This window comes from Leptopilina heterotoma, unplaced genomic scaffold (genome assembly GCF_015476425.1).
Source record: "Leptopilina heterotoma isolate Lh14 unplaced genomic scaffold, ASM1547642v1 Lhet_111, whole genome shotgun sequence".
NCBI classification, from domain to species: Eukaryota; Metazoa; Arthropoda; class Insecta; order Hymenoptera; family Figitidae; genus Leptopilina; species Leptopilina heterotoma.
Window position 1 is genome coordinate 568,806 of NW_025110830.1, and position 21,360 is coordinate 590,165.

The window sequence follows — 21,360 nt, forward strand, 5'->3', positions numbered from 1 at the left end:
TCCGGTCGGTAAGCTTTCTAAAAGATAATCTTGAAAAGTTCTTATGACAAAAGCGTTCATATAGATAAAAAAGGTGTGAGAAAATTGAAGAGGATTGAGAAAAAAAAATTTATGGAAAGAACTCGAGCCAAAAGTGGGAAGTTCATTAGATATTTTTTTTAGGTACTCTTTATAATAATAACCGTGAATTTTCATTCACTTAATGTTCTCCCTCACTCTCTGGATGTGAGTGTGTGTGTGTGTCCTCTTTCTTATTCGCATTTTTCTTTTCTCTTAAAGTGCGACATTTCTCACACAGAAAAACCCCTTCCTTGAAAATCGTAAAAAAATTTGATTCTCATTTTTGCATCCATATGCGAGAAAACCTGGCAATTCTGTAGGTTTCTTTATGTATGCCAACTCGTCTCATAAAAAGCATTTCAAATATCGAAATAATAAAAAGGTTCCTAATAAAAAATTGCCTTTATCACTTCAACGTAAATTTTATGACAAGGAAACTCACGAAATTCAGAGTCTTTCTCTCATAGAAATATAGGGTGGGTTTTTTTTTTTTTGTGAAATTTATGAGTGAATATAATATTATATACAATATATAATCTTACACAGAAGCTCTAGTTCTCCTTTTTTTATTTCAAGTTTCCCTTTTCAGGGTTGCCACAAAAAATTAATTTTATTTTTTCCTGATTTCCAGAAAAAATTTTGATTTTTTCCCTGACCCTAAAGAATATTCTGATTCACTCTAAAAATTATTAGATACTCAAAAAAAATTCTAGTACATTTACTTACGAATTTCATTAATTGTAAAATTATTCGCAAACATCAATAACTTTATTTTTAAATAAGTATTTAATTATTATTTTACGATAGGAATTAAAATTCATCTAAACATTCAAATTCGAACATTTTTAAAATTCAACAACTTATAAGAATATTATTATAAAACATGAAGATATAAATCACTCCGAGTCGAAGACTCGGAGTGATTCATATCTTCATGTTTTATAAAAATTTAGATTTCCATAAAATTTTTCAAAAAAAAATTAAATTATTTACAAAAGTTATAATAAAATTCGTTGCAAGAATAATTGAATTATTTTCATAAATAATAAAATTCTTCACAAGGTATCAATTATTTTTAATACAATTTTAAATAAATTTTTCGAAAAATGAAATTATCTTTAACAATTTTTTGCAAGAATGAAATTAGGTATATTTTACAAATAATGAAATTCTTCGCTAAAATTCAAAAACTTTCAAAATTTACTATTTTAATAAAGATTTACAGAAGAATTTAGTTATTTAAATAAAATGTAATAAAATTCGTAGCAAGAATTCAATTATTTATACAAGTAATAAAATTTTTCACATGAATTCAATTATTTTCATAAATTATAAAATTTTTCTGAGGATTTCAATTAGTTTTAATACAATTTAAAATAAAATCCTAGAAAAATGGAATAATTTTCTTAAATTTTTTTGCAAGAATTTAATTACATTTCACGAATTTAATGAAATTTTTCATTGAAAATCAAATATTTTTAAAATCTACTATTTTAATGAAAGTTCTCAAAAGAATTCAATTATTTTAAAAAAATATAATATTAAGAATTCAATTATTTTCATAAATAATAAAATTTTTCATGAGATTTCAATTATTTTTAATACAATTTTAAATGAATTCTTCGAAAAATGTAATTATTTTCAAAAATTGTATGCAAAAATTCAATTAATTTCACAAATAATAAAATTCTTTGCTGAAATTTGAATATTTTCAAAATCTACTATTTTAATAAAATTTCTCAAAAGAATTCAATTATTTTAAAAGAAATGTTATAAAATTCGTTGCAAGAATTCAATTATTTTTATAAATAATAATATTCTTGAGAGGATTTCACTTATTTAAAAAAAAAATTTTATAAAAATTCATTGTAAGAATTCAATTATTTTCAGAAACAATAAAATTTTTCATGAGATTTCAATTATGTTTAATGCAATTTTAACTTAATTCCTCGAAAAATGTAATTATTTTCAAAAATTGTTTGCAAGAATTCAATTAATTTCACAAATAATAAAATTCTTTGTTGAAATTCAAATATATTCAAAATTCACTTTTTTAAAAAAAAATTTCTCAGAAGAATTCAATTATTTTCATAAATAATAATATTCTTGACAGGATTTCCATTATTTTAAAAAAATTTAATAAAAATTCGTTTAGAAACTTGAATTATTTTCCTAAATAATAAAATTCTTCACAAGATTTCAATTATTTTTAATACAATTTTGAAAATTTAAATAAATAAATAAATAAAATAATAAATATATTTTAAGTAAATTCTTCGAAAGAATTCAATTATCAATTATTTTTAAAAATTCATGCTATAACGCTTATAATATATTCATTAATATTCATTTTTAAATCAATTTTTATTGGAAAATTCTACGAGAATTCAATTCTTTAAATACAAAAATAAGTAATTTACTGAATAAATGAATGATTCTCTAAATTGAATTATCATAAAGAATTTTATCAACCTATTGAATTTTTTGCGAGGAATTTTAATAAAATTTTCAAGAATAATTACATTTTTCGAGGAATTTAATTAAAATTGTATTAAAAATACTTGAAATTCTATGATGAGGTTTATTATTCATAAAAGTAATTGAATTTTTGTAAAAAATGTTATTATTTTTAAAAATAACTGAACTATTGCGAAGAAATTCATAAAAAAATTTGTAAATAATTAAATTTTTGTCCCATTTTTATTATTTATGAAAATAATTAAATGTTTTCGTAGAATTTTATCAAAACTTGTTTTAAATAATTGAATTCTTTTTGAAAAATTTTAGTAAAATTTTAGATATTAAAAATCATTGAATTGAGGAAATTTTTTGAAAATAATTGAATTTTTCTAAAAATTGTATTAAAATTTTTGAAAATGATTGAAATTTCGAGAAGAATTTTATTATTTTTAAAGATAATTGAATTTTGACGAGAATTTTTTTTAATTTTTGAACACAATTGAATTTCTGCGAAGAATTTTATTACTTTTAAAAATAATTGAATTCCTGCAATCATTTGTAACTTCTCCAAAATTCAATTTTTCCCAGTACTTTAATAAAAATCCCTGACTTTTCCCTGATTTCCCTGACCAATTTTACTTTCCCTGACTTTTCCCTGAATTCCCTGATTTCCCTGACCTGTGGTAACCCTGCTTTTTTATAGGCCTCATTTTTTCAAATTTTTTGGAAAGTTTTCACTCCTGTCCATTAAACTTTAAAACATTAAAAAATAAAAGTAACCATAAAAATTAATTTTAAAATACTTAAAATTATAAAAATAAAAAAAAATTTATTTTTTATTTTTTAAAACATTAAAAAATAAAAGTAACCATAAAAATTAATTTTAAAACTTAAAATTATAAAAATAGTATTTAAACATAAAAATAGTAAACTTCGTTAATTTGAACGATGAGAACTTTAGGGACAAAACTTTTATCAAAATAGAAATCAAATAAAACTCCAATTTTTTTTTTATAAACACAGCTTTTTTATGCTCTTTAATTGGACCTGAGTAGTTGGCTTCATTTAAAGATCGAAAATAAAAGGAATTGTTGATCAAAGATTAGAGAATCAGCAAGGAACGTGAGCATGATATCACTAAGAATCGATTCTATTAAAAGAATGAAAAAAAACTCAACGAAATAATATAAGAAGGAAAAGAAACTTTGTACATAAAAAAAAGACTTAATCTGATAACCAACGACATATCTAAAATAGGAAAAATTAATAGACCCTTTTTTCTCAAATTGACTCCTTTGATCATTTCATAACATAAATATATTAAGCCTCTTCTCGTACTAATTAAAATATCAAACTTGTAATTCTACTAATTAAAAATATAAACAAGAACATATAAAATTATTAAACTATTGCTAAAAACGACGATAAATAATATTTTTTCCAAACTTAAAAAAAGCAAGAACATTAAAAATATTAACAAGAACATGAAAATTGAAACTATTCGAAAAAACGACGATAAGAATTTTTTTTCCATATTTAAAAAAAGCAACATTAAAAATCAAGAATAACACAAAAGTTGAAACTATTCGAAAAAACGACGATTTTTTTCATATTTAAAAGAAGAACCTTTTAAAGAAGCAAACTTCAATGTATTGAATTAAAAATAATAAAGTTATAACATATTGATTTAAATGAAGTAAACAACATTAAAAAGTCATTATTTATAATCTCATGTATAATTCAGAATCTCTCATCATTAATTATGCAGAGGGATTGTAAAGTGCCCTCAAACAAGATTTCCACTTTATCAACTGTACATTCATCTTATCCATTTTGATCCATTGAAAGCGGAACCTACCGATTTAGTAAAAGGACAAGTATATTTGTCTGAGGGAAGATTCACGTACTACATATATAAGAGATTGCTTATAATCGACTTCAATTTGTTATATGAGCTGCGCGCAAATTTACATATAATTAGCATAAATAAACTTAAATTCATCGATATATAGAAATGGTCAAGCTTTAAGGTGAAATCTTTTTTCTTTTTCTTCTTCTTATTGATAAATATATATATTTTAACAAGTATCTGTCTGTGTGTGTGTATATGTCAGAATATACATAACGTTTAATGGGTGTCAAAAATTTTAGCCCAGCAGAGAAAATTGCTAGAACGACACAAATCACAATTCAAACGGATATTTATCACAGACGCTCCGCACGACATATGAATGGGACCGTAACTGACGCACGGTGAGTTTTTTGCTCCCGCTTTCATTTCATGCCGGTTTATTTTACTCTTCAAAAGCAGACTAAATTTAAGACATTTTTTTGTTGCTGTTGATGTTTAAAATCCCCATAAGAACAATAAACCGCTGGACAGTTTAATTGCAAGAAAAACGTCAATTTTCTCTAATTGTAATTATTACTAGGCATATTATGCAATTAGTGTATAAGATATGTTAATAAGCTTTTTGTAGAGTATAAACTTTAGTGACGTTTACAACTTCTGTGATCGACGATTTATTATAGTGGAAAAAATATTTTTCTAAGCAAAAAAAAAAATAAATAAATAAAGTTAAAATAAAGTTTTGTAATTTTAAGGTTGACAGAAAAATTCGATTTTTTTTCTCCCTGATTTCCAGACTTAATTTTGACTTTTTCCCTGAATCTAAAGAATATTCTGATTAACTTTAAAAATTATTTGAAACCTAAGAAAATTTTTGTAACTTTAATATCCGAATATTTGATAAAGATATCTGAATATCTTTTATTGTAAAACTATTGGAAACACCAGGAATTTCTTTAGATGAATCAGATCAGGGTTGCCACGCTTTTGCTCTTTTAAAATTTCCTGACTTTTCCTGGTTAAAAAATGGAATTTTTCCAGGTTCTTAAATCGAAATTTATTCGAAAACATCAATAACTTCATTTTTAATTTTTAAATAAATATTTAATCATTATTTTTTTTATAGGTAGAAATTAAGATATTCAAAAATTTTAAATTCAATAATAAAAATATTATTATAAAACATGAAGATATCGATCACTCCGAGTCTTCGACTCGAAGTAATCGCTTTCTTCATGTTTTATAATAATTAATAATTCTTTAAGTTAATTTTTTTTTTAATAATTTTTGAAAAAGTTCTTTGTGAATTATCAAATTCTTCTGTTTACAATTTAATTTAACGAAATTTTGTCATTTTTCTGACATTCTTCAATTAAATATATTAGAAATTAAAAACTTGAAATAATTAAAAAAAATTCCATTAAACTTATTGAGAAAAATTAATTCTATAAAATTCTTAATTAAAAGTATGAAAAGTTCAAATATTCAAAGATTTTAATTTGAAATTCATTTTTAAAACAATATTTATTAGAAAATTCTACGAGAATTCAATTATTTAACAACAAAAATAAATATTTTATTAAAAAATTGAATGTTTCTTAAAATTAAATTTCCATAAAGAATTTTATCAACAAATTTGTAAATAATTGAGTTCTTTCGACGAATTTTAATAAAAATTTTTTGAATAGTTACATTTTTCAAGGAATTTGATTAAAATTGTATTAAAAATAATTGAAATTCTGCGATGAGTTTTATTATTTCTGAAAATAATTGAATTATTGAGAAGAAACTTATAAAAAATTTGTAAATATTTAAATTCCTGTGAAATTTATATTATTTATGAAAATAATGAAATGTTTGCGTAAAATTTTATTCAAATTGTTTCTTAAATAATTGAATTCTTTTGGGTAATTTTATTAAAATAGTAAATAGTGAAAATCATTGAAGTGAGAAAAATTTTTGAAAATAATTAAATTTTGAAGAATTTTTTTCTTTATAAAGATAATAAATTGGGATTTTGTCGAGATTTTTTTTGTAAATTTTGAACATAATTGAATTTTGTGACAAGAATTTTGAAAATAATTAAATTTCTGCAATCTTTTGTAACTTCTTCAAAATTCAATTTATTTTGTGTTTTTAACTAAAATTCATCTATAAATCTTAATTAATAGTATGGAAAGTTCAAATTTTCAAAGATTTTAATATAAAATTCATTTTTAAATCAATATTTATTAGAAAATTCTACGAGAATTCAATTATTCAACTATAAAAATATATATTTTATTAAACAATTGAATGCCTCTTAAAATTGAATTTTCATAAAGAATTTTATCAACAAATTTTTAAATAATTGAATTCTCTTGACAAATTTTAATAAACTTTTTAAGAATAATTGCATTTTTCGAGAAATTTCATGAAAATTGTATTAAAAATAATTGAAATTCTGCCAAAGAATTTTATTAAAAGTCTTGAAAATAATTGAATTTTTACAATTATTTGTAATTGCTTCAAAATTCAATTTTTTTAGTGTTTTTAACTAAAATTCTTCTATAAATCCATTATTTTTAATAATCAATTAAATATCTATTAAATATTTAACAAATTTTAAAAGCGTTTTAGTTTAAAATTTTTTTTTTAAATCTAAGTTTATTTATATTTCTAATTAAATTCATTTAAAATTGAAATTTTACAGAATAAATATATAAATTTTCATCTTCTGATGATCATCGGCTGTGGTTATACTTTTTATTAATTGTGAATTAAATTAATTTCGATGACCCAGATATTAATTTTTATTGTTCTAACAATAATTTAGGACCAATAAATAATTTATTTATTAATAATTGTCAATAAATAAAAGATAAAGTTCGATAAATAAATAAATTTTCATCTTTTGATGATCACCGGCTGTGGCTATTGGGTATTTAATAAAAATTTAATTAATTTTGAAGACTCAGATATTAATTTTTATTTTTCCAGCACTAGTTTGGCACCAATAAATAGTTTATTTTTTAAAAATTGTTAATAAACAAACATGGTGTCCAGCGAAGACATGAAATAAAATTCCCGTTCATTTTCCGCTTAAATATACAAAATTTCCGAATTTTTATGCGTCTATTATTCCGTTAATTTTATATTTTGTTATTTAAAAAAAAAACACCTATATCATAAGGAAGTAATTTAAATTAATTTCCCATGTATCAAAATTAACTTTTATTGATAGATACAAAAGAAAATAATATTAAAATAATTTTTAATAAGGTCCAGGTGTGAATTATAAAGTACGAATTAGGTTTGACACTCCTAAGACTTCTACAAACGGTCTTCGAACTCGGCGTGTGCGGGACGACTGATTGAACGATTAATCAAAGAGGAAAAAAACGAGTGAGTGAAGTGAAGGGGGAAGGGAGATTCACGCTCAATTAACTGGCATCGAGCACCTTCGAGAGCCAACCTCCAATTAATTATTGCACTTACTCTTACCTTCAATAATTTTTTTTTTTTTTTTCACTAACCAACGAGAGTACTCCAGACAACTCATCTCTCTCATTACAAAAAATCTATTCTCCAAAACAAAGGGAGGAAAAAAATACATTCTGTATAAAGTTTTTGAAAAAAAATCCATTCACGATCTTTTTATACTAAAATCGTAAAAGGTTTTCCTTTATCATCAATTTCTTATGTATCAATTTAAAAACCGATTTACTGCTTAATTATTGCATATCTTTAAAATACGTATCCTATGTAGCCTTTCAGTAAAACCAGTTCTAGGCCCAATAAAACACTAAAAGTGTATTTCACAATAGATTTAAAAGTGAAAAAGAAATTTTTCTTGAAAATCGGACAAAGATTAGAAATTCTAAATATCCTCATCAATCAAGACTGGTTTGGAAATATAATTCGATTCTCTTCTAGAATCTTCAGGGTTACCACAAAAATTGAATTTTATTTTTCCCTGGCTTTTCCCTGATTTACAGAAAAAATTTTGACTGTTTCCCTGACCCTAAAGAATATTATGATTCATTGTAAAAATCATTAGACGCTCAAAAAAAATTTTGAATTATTGATAAGAATATTGTAATAAAACATGAAGATATTGATCAATCCGAGTCTTCGACTCGGAGTAATCACTTTCTTCATGTTTTATAATAATTACAGATGACCGACATTTCAATTCAACTATTATTTTCTACAATTTTCAAATGAAATTCTTCTTTAAATCAACTACTTCAATTATTATTCAATTAAATTTTTTCAAAAAGAAATTAATTCTACAGAATTGTTAGTTAAAAGTACGAAAAATAATAATTGAATTTTACGAGAATTCAATTATTTAAATACAAAATAAATAATTTATTCAATAATTGAATTTTTCTTAAAATTTAATTTTTACGAAAAATTGTATTAACAACTTTTGAAAATATTTAATTTCTTTTAAGGAATTTAATTAAAATTTTAATAAAATTTACTATATTAAAGAATTTTATATCAATTTTTAAAAATAATTGAAAACTATTTGAAGAATTTTATTAAAGTTTTTTAAAAATAATTGTTAACTTTCTGAAGAATTTTATTAAAAATTTTGAAAATAATTGAATTCCTGAGAAGAATTTAAATAATAATTTATGAAAATAATTGAATTCATGCGAAGAATTTTATTAAATTTTGTTTAAATAATTGAAATGTTGACAAGAATTTTATAAAAATTTTTGACAATAATAATTTAACTCTTGAGAAGAATTTCGCTATCCATTTATAGAGATAATTTAATTCTTGTACTGAATTTTAAAAAAAATTTGATAAAATATTTGATAAAGTTCTTTTGAAAATTTTCAAATTCATTTTATTACAATTCAATTTTACGAAATTTCGATTATTTAGAAATTTTTCAATTAAATATACATTAGAAAATAAAAGTTTGAAATAATTTTTAAAAATTTCGATTAATCTTTTTGAAAAAATTGTAGTTCCATAGAATTTTTAATTAAAAGTATGAAAAATTCAGATTTTCAAAGATTTCAATTTGAAACCTTTATTTAAATACAAATATAGATAATTATTAAATAATTGAATGTTTCTTAAAATTCAATTCTTCTTATACAGAATTTTATCAGCAAATTTTTCAATAATTGAATTCTTTCGACAAATTTTAATAACATTTTTAAAAATAATTACATTTTTCGAGAAATTCGATTAAAATTGTATTAAAAATAATTGAAATTTTGCAACGAGTTTTATTATTTATGCGAAAATAATTTAATTATTGCGAAGAAATTTATAAATAAGTTTCAAAAAATTGGAATATTATCAAGATTTTTGTTTAATAATATTGAATTCTTTTGGAAAAATTTATTAAAATACTAGAATATTGAATATTATTGAATTAAGAAAAATTTTTGAAAATAATTCAAATTTTGCCACGAATTTTATTAAAATTTTTGAAAATAATTGGATTTTATTACTTTTGAAAATAATTGAATTATTCTTGTCACGAATACTATTATTTATGAAAATAATTGAATTTTACAATGAATTTTATTAAAATTCCTGAAAATAATTGAATTTTGTCGAGGAATTTTGCTATTCATTCATAATTGAAATATTGACAATTTTTTTTAGATTTTTTAAAAATAATTGAATTTCTGCGAAGAAAGTTATTAATTTTGAAAATAATTGAATTCTTGAGATAAATATTGTTATTTATGAAAATAATTGAATTTTACAATGAATTTTATAAAAATTCCTAAATATAATTGAATTTCGGCTACGAATTTTGCTATTTATAAAGATAATTAAAATGTTGACGAGAATTTATTTTTTAAATTTTTGAAAATAATTGAATTTCTTGAAAGAATTTTAAATATTTATAAAGATACCTAGTTGAATTCTTACGAAAAATTGTATTAAAATTTTTTAAATTGAAACTAATTTCAACAGAATTGAAATTAAAATTTTTCAAAAAAAAATACTTCATTAAATGATTTATAAGAAATAACTTTGTCATTTCTTCAATAGAATTAAGTTATTTATAATAAATTATTGTCAGGAATAGAAGAAATTTAAGGTTTTTTCAGAAATTTAGAATTCTCTTATAAATTCTATACACGGAGAGAGAATATATATTAAATTTTGTAAAAGTATTTTACAAATTGGAGAAAAAGTGCGACAAAGCGAAATTTTAATATAAAAAACACTAAACTATAACCCTTCATTTATATTTTCTAAAATCATTCAGGCATTTGCCGAATTACAAAAATTAGAAAAATTACTTTTGTACAAAACTACAAAAATGCCAAAAGTTAAAAACTTTTGATTCGTTTTTGGCTTAATTTGATATCCTTATAGAAAAACTGTGGTCTATGCTAACTTCGGGGACTTTATTTCAACTCTTATAAAAATAATATAGGTTTGGACGTAATTAATGATAAAAAACAACGCAGAAGTAATATTTTTGGAAAAATATTTACGAATCTGGTATGATAATGTTATGTTTGATTTCTCATTGTCTGAAAACTAAATGTCATCAACGATGTGACACGGAATTTGATATGCAAATGAGATGGTTGGCTACTTAATGAATATTTACATATAGCCATTTAGATGTGAAAGGTATCAATGGGTGGCATCAATTAAACGTATAATTTTCGAATTAGCGTAAGCAGATTGCTCTACACTTTAACATACAATATCGAATCGAAAACGTGTCAGAAAACTTCATTTTCGCCAACTTCATTAAAGTTCAACAAAATTGTCGAAAAATAAGAACAGGAAAAAAGTATTCCTTTCACGCAAATTTTAAATTCAGTACAGTATTTAAAAAAAATAAATGAATAAAATTCAACTAAAAAAGAATTTTAATTTCAAGGTTTTTAAATTTTACTATAATAGATAGTTCCAAAATTTAGAAAAAAATCCCTAGTCTTTTTACAACATAACAGTAGTCCATTCCTAACACTTGTTTCTTTACTTTAAAAATTTCATTTTCTCTTTCTGTTTCTCTTTTTACATTTCATCACCCCTTTCATTTCTCATAACTTCATTACAGGTAATCGTTTCTTTATGCCCTGGAACCAACCGACAGTAGCATGTAAAAAACGCAGAAAAAGAAAAATTCAAACAAGCCTCTGTCCCACCATGTGAATCATTCCTCCAACTGTATGTACATAACTGATATACATGCGTTACGTATATATAATACAAATATATTACACATACGGGGAGTTACGACTAATCGTCGTGAAACCTATAGAAGAAGATTAAATTCCCTTTTGTATAATACCGACGGCGGAACTCAGAATTGAAAGAGTACCATAAAAAAAGTGATAATTTAGTTCCGGCTCTTTTATTATAAAGAGAATAATTGTTTTTTTATTTACGTCATTATTCTCGAATAAATTATTATTAATGTTTTAATTAAATACAGTAAATAGTGGAATTTATCGTCGAATCTTAAATTCTCAATACAATGAAAGAGAGAAAATAAAAATTATAAAATTTCCCACACGCCTTCAATTATTTAGCAATAAACAACAAATAATGCCTTTAGTGAAGTTCACAACGTTGATAATCAATTTCATAATTAAAAATAATTCTTTTTTGCCCCCACTTATTCTTTCAAAATTTTATGTTGGCTTTAAAAAAAAATTTTTATCTTTAAAATTAAATTTCCAAAATTAAGTGGGTGCTAGTTTCAGCATCATCGTTCAACTATTTTTTAACTAAAAATTTGTTAAATAAGAAAATTATAAACAGTTCATAAATAAATTTTTGTTAAAATGAAAAAAAATACAAAAATTTATTATTTTCTTCATGAATAGTTAGGTACAAATTTCTTTTCAATCATTGATTATAAAAAAAATTGTGCACTTCATTGACGTAAATAAATAATCAAATTTTGTATTTAAAAGTAGATTGGAAAAATGTCCATAAAAATTTTAAAGTCCCTTTCAATTTTAAATATTTATCTAAATGTAAGATTTACATTGACGTTTAAAAGCTTTCAACTCCTATGAATATTAATAAACAATTTCAATATTGAATGCTGAAAAAAATTTTTGGAAAATTTAATTAATTATTAACATTAATAACCATAATAATTTTTTCAATTTAATGAAATAATAAAATTGTATTAAATATTTTTAAACGTTTTTAAATATTAGATTAATTTAAACCAAAATTAAAATTTTTCATGAATTTAAATTATTAAATGTTTCTTTTAATATTGGTTGGTTGGTTTTGTTATTTTAATATTAAAAATTAATTTTAAACTGTCTGTATATTTGCAATGAACGAAATACTTTTTCAATATAAATATTTTCAAAAATTTCTGTCTGGATTAAAAAACAGCAGAAATGAAACATTTTGGAACTTTATCAATTATTAATTTTTAAAACTTGTAAATAATAAAAGAAGTGTTTTTTATTTATTATAATTATAAATTTGATGAAATTTAAATTTAAAAGTTATGAAAGTGGATATTTTTATTAACGAAAAATTATTTCAAAATTATTTCAATTAAAATTAGAAATTAATAGATTTTTAAATTGAAAAATTAAAAATATCAAATTTATATTTAATAAAATTTCAATTGAAAATTGCATTTTTTAATTACAAATAAATAAATTTCAGAGATCCCATGTTGAAAAACAGTTTAAATTTATAAAAAATTAATTTATTTGTAACTAAAAAATTTCATCTTCAATTTTAATTTTATTAAATTTAAATATGAATTTAATAAAAATTTGTATTTTCAATTGAATTCATTTTTTGTCAATAAAAAAATCCATTTCGATTAGCCTAAAGTTCTGAACGTTAAAAAAACGAAATTTACATACTTCATCTTAAAGTTTTTAATCTTATTACATTAATATTGCTTCAAGTTAATTTTATTTATATTTTATTAATTTTAAATTTGAATTTTCCAAAATTAATAATTTATTGACGATTTTTTTTATAGTTTATAAGTTTTATTTATAATTACTATAATAAATAATAGAAAACTCTTTAATATTAATAAGTTTTATAAATTAATAATTTCTGTCGCTTAAGTTTTGAACATTCAAATAAATGAAAATATTTTTTTTTCATTTGTATTTTGTTAAAAAAATATTATTTTGCATATTAAAAAAAATTAATTCGGAAAGAATTAAATTACGAATTAACGTTCCTTTTCAATTCAATATCGCAAATTTTTAAAAATATTTTAATAAAAGAAACAATATTCTTTTATTTTGAATATTTAAAGTTTTTGTAAAATATAAATTTGAAAAGTTCAAAAATGTTCAATTCACGTTTTTGATTATGTAATATACAACCCATAATTTTTAAAAATATTTTTGTCAACAAAAAATTCGTCTATTTAAACGTTCCAAGTCCAAATTTTTTAAATTAAAAAATTTAAATTTAGATTAAAAATTTTTTTTTTAATTTAAATTTACCAAAAGAAAAATTTAATCTTATTCATAAGAGTGGAACTTCATATATTAAAGATGTAAATTTAAAAAAAAAATACTAAAGATTCACTTACAAAAAAAAAAAATTAATGAAATTTCCAGAAAGAAGAATATTACCAAAAATTTGAAAATCCTTCAGCGATAAATTCCACACGAAACACAAGGCACAATTGCGCAATAATTCACCATCATTTTTTAACAAGCTCCCTCTCAATATTCGACAAGCACTATGGGTTGAAAAAAAATTTCTCCATTCATGAAATATTCCCTTCTCTTGCGTATAGTACTCTATCCCGTAGACGTTTTACTGTCAGAAGCACGTGCCAAGGCGCTCAACTAAATTCAATTTTCCACTCTTACACTATCGACGACAATGTCAGTGAATTCGACACACAATTGCACACAGTTGTTGACACCTTGAGAAATAAATGCTCACTTTCATATCACAATTCCCAAGGAAAACAAAATCCTAGTCAAATATTATCCCCCTCCTCCTCCCCCACTCAATTTAATCTCATCAAAAAACCACTTTTTTATTCTAAAAAAAAAAACTCACTTTCTATTAATAAAAGCACTGCCGTCTTGAAACACTTGAATTTTGAAAATTTATTTCAAAAATTTTTTCCGAAAAGAGGAAAACAATTAAATTTTCTCAAGGGGTGAGAATAAACAAAAATTGTCCAAAGGTGAAAAAATATTGAGAGAGAAAAACTTGAAGTTGTACTTCCGAGAGTTCCTTCCGGCGGAACTTGGCGAAAGGACCACGAGGATTCCGAAGGTGGGGGTAGGAAGAGAATGAGAAAATAGAAAAAAAGGAAAAACGACGAAAAGGAGAAAAATAAAAATAAAAGGGAATATCAGCACTAAGGAATAGGCGATTGATAAGAAAAGAGAGGAATTAAGGTCGAAGGGTACCAATGATCTAATTCAACAAAAGGTATCTGGGAGACTGCCGAAGAAGTGGAGCGTGGATTGTCCGACCAGGTTAAAACGCAGTCAGAGGAAGACTTGAAGTGATCAGGGGCAAGAGGCCCAAAGGAAGGTCGAGTAGGAGGCAAGCAGGAGTAGGAGGAACGAAAGAGAAAGAGAGAAAGAGAAAAAAAAACGACGAGATGAGATGAAGAGATATGGAGAGAAGAGAGCTTGCAATGAGAAAGAAGCCGGAAGACAGTGACCGCACACAAAAAAAGTAACACTGACAAATTCTTTGTAACCTTAGTAGATCGCCATCTGGGTTCGAGATTAAGAGCTTGATTTTACAAAAGTAATGAAGCTCATTATGAAACTCCAAAGTTGGACAATAAAAAATTCTTTAACAAGACTAAAGAAATATGAAAATATAACTTCGTTTTGTCAAATAAAAAAAAAAGAGAGAGAGAGAGAGAGAGAGAGAGAGAAATATGAAACATTGAGAAAAGAAAATATGAAATATCGAAAAGAAGAAATGTGAAATATCAAAAAGAAGAAATATAAAATAGCCAGGGCTCGAACCAGTGAACGTATTTATAAATATGGACTTTACGGACCAAAAACGAAAAATTACGGACAATTTACGGACCGTACTGACAAAAATATAATCAATCCGAGTCAAATAAGAAAACATTTTACTTAAAACTACAAATTAAAATTTTTCATAACTATAAAACATGAACATATCGATAACTCCGAGTCTTCGACTCGGAGTCATCGGTTTCTTCATGTTTTATAATAATTAAAGATGGCCCAGTGATAAAATCATTATTATTTTATATTATAAAAATATTGTACTTCTTTAAAATTATTTCCATCATTTCAATTCAATTATTATTTTCAAGAATTTTTAATTAAGATGCATCTTTAAATCGATTATTTTTAATAATTTTCGAAAAAGTTCTGCGACAATTTTCAAATCCATTATTTTCAATAATTTTTGAAAAAGTTCTTATTGAGAATTTTCAAATTCATTTCTTTATATTTCAATTTTACAAAATTTCTATTATTCGGAAATTCTTCAATTAAATATAATTATATTAGAAAATAAAAACTTCAAATAATTTTTAAAAAATTCGCAATTGAACTTATGCAAAAAAATTAATTCCACAGAATTGTTAGTTAAAAATTTGAAAGATTCAAATTTTCAAGGATTTTAATTTGAAACATTTTCAAAATTCAACTATTTCTAAAAAAGTAAAAACAATCATGCTATAATGCTTTTAATATTCAATTATAATCTAATATTTTAACTGAAAATCATTTTTAAATTAATTTTAATTAGAAAATTCTACTAGAAGTCTATTTTTTTTATCAACAAATTTTTAAATAATTCAATTCTTTTGACGAATTTTAATAACATTTTTCAAGAATAATTACATTTTTAGTGGAATTCAATTAAAATTGTATAAAAAATAATTGAAATTCTGCGATGAGTTTTATTTTTTAGAAAAATAATTGAATTTCTAAAACGAATTTTACTATTTACGAGAATAATTGAATTTTTTGCGAATAATTGAACTATTAAATTGTATTAAAAATAATTGAAATTCTGCGATGAGTTTTATTATTTATGATAATAATTGAATTCCTAAAAAGAATGTTATTATTTATGAAAATAATTGAATTATTGCGAAGAAATTTCTAAAAAAAATTGTAAATAATTGAATTTCTGTGAAATTTTTATGAAAATGATTAAATGCTTGCGTAGAATTTTATCAAAATTTCTATTAATCAATTGAATTCTTTTGGAAAATTTTGAAAATAATTGAAATTTTGCCAAGAATTTAATTTAAATTTTTGAAAATAATTGAATTTTGGAGAAGAATTTTTTTTTATTTATAAAGATATTTGTCCCGTATATTTCTTAAATAATGCTTTAAATATTCAATTATAATTTAACATTTTAACTAAAATTCATTTTTAAATTAATTCTTATTAGAAAATTCTACTAGAATTCAATTATGTATTTAAATACAAAAAAAATGTATTAAAAAAAAATGAAATTCCACGATGAGTTTTATTATTTATGAAAATAATTGAATAATTGCGAAGGAATTTATAAAGAATTTGCAAATAATTGAATTCCTGTAAAATTTTTATTATTTTATGGAAATAATTAAATGTTTATAATTTTAGTTAAATAATTGAATTCTTTTAAAAAATTTTATTAAAATAGATATTGAAAAACATTGAATTGAGAAAAATTTTTGAAAATAATTGGATTTTCTTAAGAATTGTATTAAAATTTTTGAAAATAATTGAATTTCGGGAAAGAATTTTATTATTAATAAAGATAATTGAAATTTTGACGAGAATTTTTAAAAATTTTTAAACTTAATTGAATTTTTGCTTGAGAATTTTATTACTTTTGAAAATTATTAGAATTTCTGCCCGGAAATTTATTAAAATTTTTGAAAATAATTGAATTTTGAAGAAAAATTTTATTACGTTTGAAAACAATTGAAATTTTTCAGAGAATTTTTTAAAATTTTGTACATAATTAAATTTTTGGAAAGACTTTTATTATTCTTGCAAAAAATTTAATTTTTACAACCATTTGTAACTTTTTTTCAAAATTCAATTTTTTTTTTAGTGTTTTTAACTAAAATGCATTTTTAAATCAATTTTTAAATTTTTATTTAAAAATTCTGCTAGGATTCAATTATTTAAATAAAAAAAATAAATACTTTATTCAAGAATTGAATGTTTCTCAAAATTGAATTCTCATTAAGAATTTTATCAAGAAATTTTTAAATATTTGAATTGTTTCGACGAATTTTAAAAAAAAATTTTAAGGAAAAGTACATTTTTCGAGGAATTTGATTAAAATTGTATTAAAAATAATTGAAATTTTGCAATGAGTTTGTGCAGAATTTTATCAACATTTTTTTTTTTAAATAATTCAATTCTTTTGGAAAAATTTGGATAATAATTGTATTTTCCGAAGAATTGTATTAAATTTTTGAAAATAATTGAATTTTGGAGAAGAATTTTTTTATTAATAAAGATAATTGAAATTTTGACGAAAATTTAAAAAAAATTTTGCAAAATTGAATTTCTGCAATCATTTGTAACTTCTCCAAAATTCTCCAAATTATATCGTACAATTTATGAACTTTTCGTCCTTTTTCAATAAAATTACGGACTTTACGGACCTTTTTTCAAAAAAAACTGATTTTTACGGACTTCAAGCAAGTTTACGGACCTTTACGGAATGTACGGACTCAGTTCGAGCCCTGAATAGCGAAAAGAAGAAATATAAAATATTGAAAAGAAGAAATATGTGAAGAAATGTGTAAAAAGAAGAAATATATATATATATACATAGCGATTACGATGTACTTTGCATTCTAAAGCCCGATTTCGATTCACTTGTCTCGCTAAAGGTTCTCTTAATCTATTTTCGCGGTCCTGATCCATCGCTTCTGTTTCAGTCGCTGCAACAACTTTCATTCTGTCTGAGAGGCCTTGTATTATGGTAAACGAGACAGTCAGTCAGGAATGTTCCCCTATATCTTTTTTTCTTATGTTTCTTCTACGACACCACTATTTCTTCGACGACATCGTCTTCTTTTTATTATTCTTCTTTGTCCAGTTCTTTTATAGATAATATCAAAAGCAAGTCCCATTTTATTCTATACACTAATCCATCGATTGAAAATTAGCTTCTACTTTTCTTTTTTTTTCCGAAAAAAAATTTAACTGATTGACACTTTGATAGCTTTTATTTTCACTTTTATTTTGCCGAATTTTTATTTCCACTCTCACTCTAAATTTTATATTTTTATTTTTTATTTTTTTTCACTTTTACTTTAATAGATTTTCATTTTTACTTTTAATTTTTTAACTTTAACTTTGACTTTGATTTTGAAAGTCAAAAAATTTTTATAATAAACAAAGAATTTCATTTTTATTCATGCGAAAAATATAAATTTTTTTTTCCAACCATTTGATTATAAACTTTATGATAACTTCATCAACCCATACATTCATTGTCATACAAATAATAAACAACAATTTAAAAAAAATAAAATTGTCAAACAAAAAATAAAAAATTCTTTATATAATTAAAAGTAATATTTTTAAATTTTGAATCTTTTTCATTGATAAATATACTGCAAAAAAAATATTTAAAAAAAAAGAATTTAATTGTTGTTAACTTTATATACCGCATCATATATGAAACTTCGCGCAGTGTAATTAAATAACGAATTTCCATACAACATATATAATGCGAGATTCCGAGTACAGAAGGTATATGGGGGGTGTGGGTGTAAAAAGCTTGGCGAGCTCTCAATTACGAAGGAACACACTCGGGATTTCGTTCAAACGAAACGCGTTCGTTCAATCGAAACACAAACGTTTGTTTTGGCGTGACTCGGTTCATTTAACACTGGCAAAGCAATTTACTCGAAGCGCCGCGAAGAGCATCAATTAACGTTCACAAAAAAATAATTATTACAAATCACTTCCGTCTTTATTCTCCCTTTTAAAATACAACACTTTCCGTACGCAAAATGAACTTTATACGCATGTTTGTGAATAGGAAACACGTTCATGAAACATTTATTTCAACCAAAACCGCAACTCATTGTATATATATATATGTGTGACGCTCTGTGGTGGGCAAATGGAATTTATCTCCTAAAAAACTTCTAGATTATGTTTAATGATCGTTTTACTTTTATTAGTGGAGATTTTTTCAATTTTATTAAATAAAAAAAATTTTTTTTTAATATTTTGAATGTAATAAGGACAGGGCTCGAACCAGTGAAAGTATTTAAAAATACGGACCAAAAATGAAAAATTAAGGACCAATTACTGACAAAAAATATAATCACTCCGAGTCAAATAAGAAAATATTTTTCTTAAAACTTCAAATTAAAATGTTTCATAACTATAAAACATGAACATATTGATAACTCCGAGTCTTCGACTCGGAGTGATCGATTGCTTCATGTTTTATAATAATTAAAGATGGCCCAGTGATTAAATCATTATTATTTTATATTATAAAAATATTGTACTTCTTCAAAATTATTTCCATCATTTTAATTCAATTATTATTTTCAAGAATTTTTAATTAAAATGCTTCTTTAAATCGATTATTTTTTAATAATTTTCGAAAAAGTTCTTTGGCAATTTTCAAATTCATTACATACTTTATAATTCAATTTTACGAAATTTCAATTATTCGGAAATTCTTCAATTAAATATAATTATATTGGAAAATAAAAACTTCAAATAATTTTGAAAAATTACGCATTTTAACTTTATTTAAAAAAAAATTAATTCCACAGAATTTTTAGCTAAAAATTTAAAAGATTCAAATTTTCAAGGATTAAAAATAATTGAAATTCTACGATGAGTTTTATTATTTATGAAAATAATTGAATTTATAAAAAGAATTTTACTATTTATGAAAATAATTGAATTTTTGCAAATAATTGAATTATTAAATTGTATTAAAAATTATTGAAATTCTGCGATGTGTTTTATTATTTATGATAATAATTGCATTTCCAAAAAATGTTCTAAAAAGAATTCATGAAAATAATTGAATTATGGCGATAAAATTTGTAAATAATTGAATTTCTGAAAGGAAATTTATTAAAATTTTTTTTAAATAATTGAATTTTGAAGAAAAATTTTATTACGTTTGAAAATAAGTGAAATTTTTTAGAGAATTTCGTACATAATTGGATTTTTCAGAAGAATTTTATTATTCTTCCAAAAATTTAATTTTTGCAACCATTTGTAACTTTTTTTCAAAATTCAATTTTTTTAGTGTTTTTAACTTAATTGCATTTTTAAATAAATTTTTATTCAAAAATTCTACTAGAATTCAATTACTTGATTACAAAAATAAATAATTTATTGAATAATTGAATATTTCTTAAAATTTAATTCTCATAAAGAATTTTATCAAAAACTTTTTAAACAATTCAATTCTTTTGACAAATTTTAATAAAATTTTTTAAGAATAATTACATTTTGCAAGGAATTCTATTAAAATTTTTGACAATAATTGAATGTCTGTGTGGAATTCTATTAATTCTTTTTTTAAATATTTGAATTCCTAAAAAGCATTTTATTAGTTATGAAAATAATTGAATTCTTGCGAACGATTTAATTACAATTTTTTAAAATAATTGAATTCTTGTGATGAATATTGTTATTTATAAAAATAATTCAATTTTGCAAAGAATGTTATTAAAATGCCTCAAAATAATTGAATTTTCGAGAATAATTTTGTTATTTATCGACATAATTGAATTCTTTCGAAGAATTATTTATGTAAATAATTGAATTCTTGGAAAGAATTTTATTAAAATCTAAAAGAATAATTGAATTATTTCAAAAAAATTTAATTATAATTTTATTTAAAATAATTGATTTCTTTCGAACAATGTTATTAAGATATTTGAAAATAATTGAATTCCTCCAAAGAATTTTGAAGAAACATTTTTTTCAATAATTGGTTCTTTCGAAGAATTGAAATTCAATTTTTAAGAATAATTACATTTTTTGAGCAATTCCTGTAAAATGATATTAAAAATAATTGAA

General features: G+C 22.2%; 1 protein-coding gene across 2 annotated transcripts in view; it reads right to left on the bottom strand.

Annotated features, from left to right (window-relative positions):
- Positions 1-21,360, bottom strand: part of LOC122504567 — a 92,564-nt gene that overhangs the window by 61,078 nt on the left and 10,126 nt on the right. The window contains exon 1 of one of the 2 annotated variants that reach the window (XR_006301846.1): positions 13,939-14,990. The exons of the other annotated variant lie outside the window; for it this stretch is intronic. The gene's annotated coding sequence lies outside the window, so the exon portion shown is untranslated. Of the gene's footprint in view, positions 1-13,938; positions 14,991-21,360 lie in introns of those variants that run through there. 2 annotated transcript variants of the gene reach the window in all.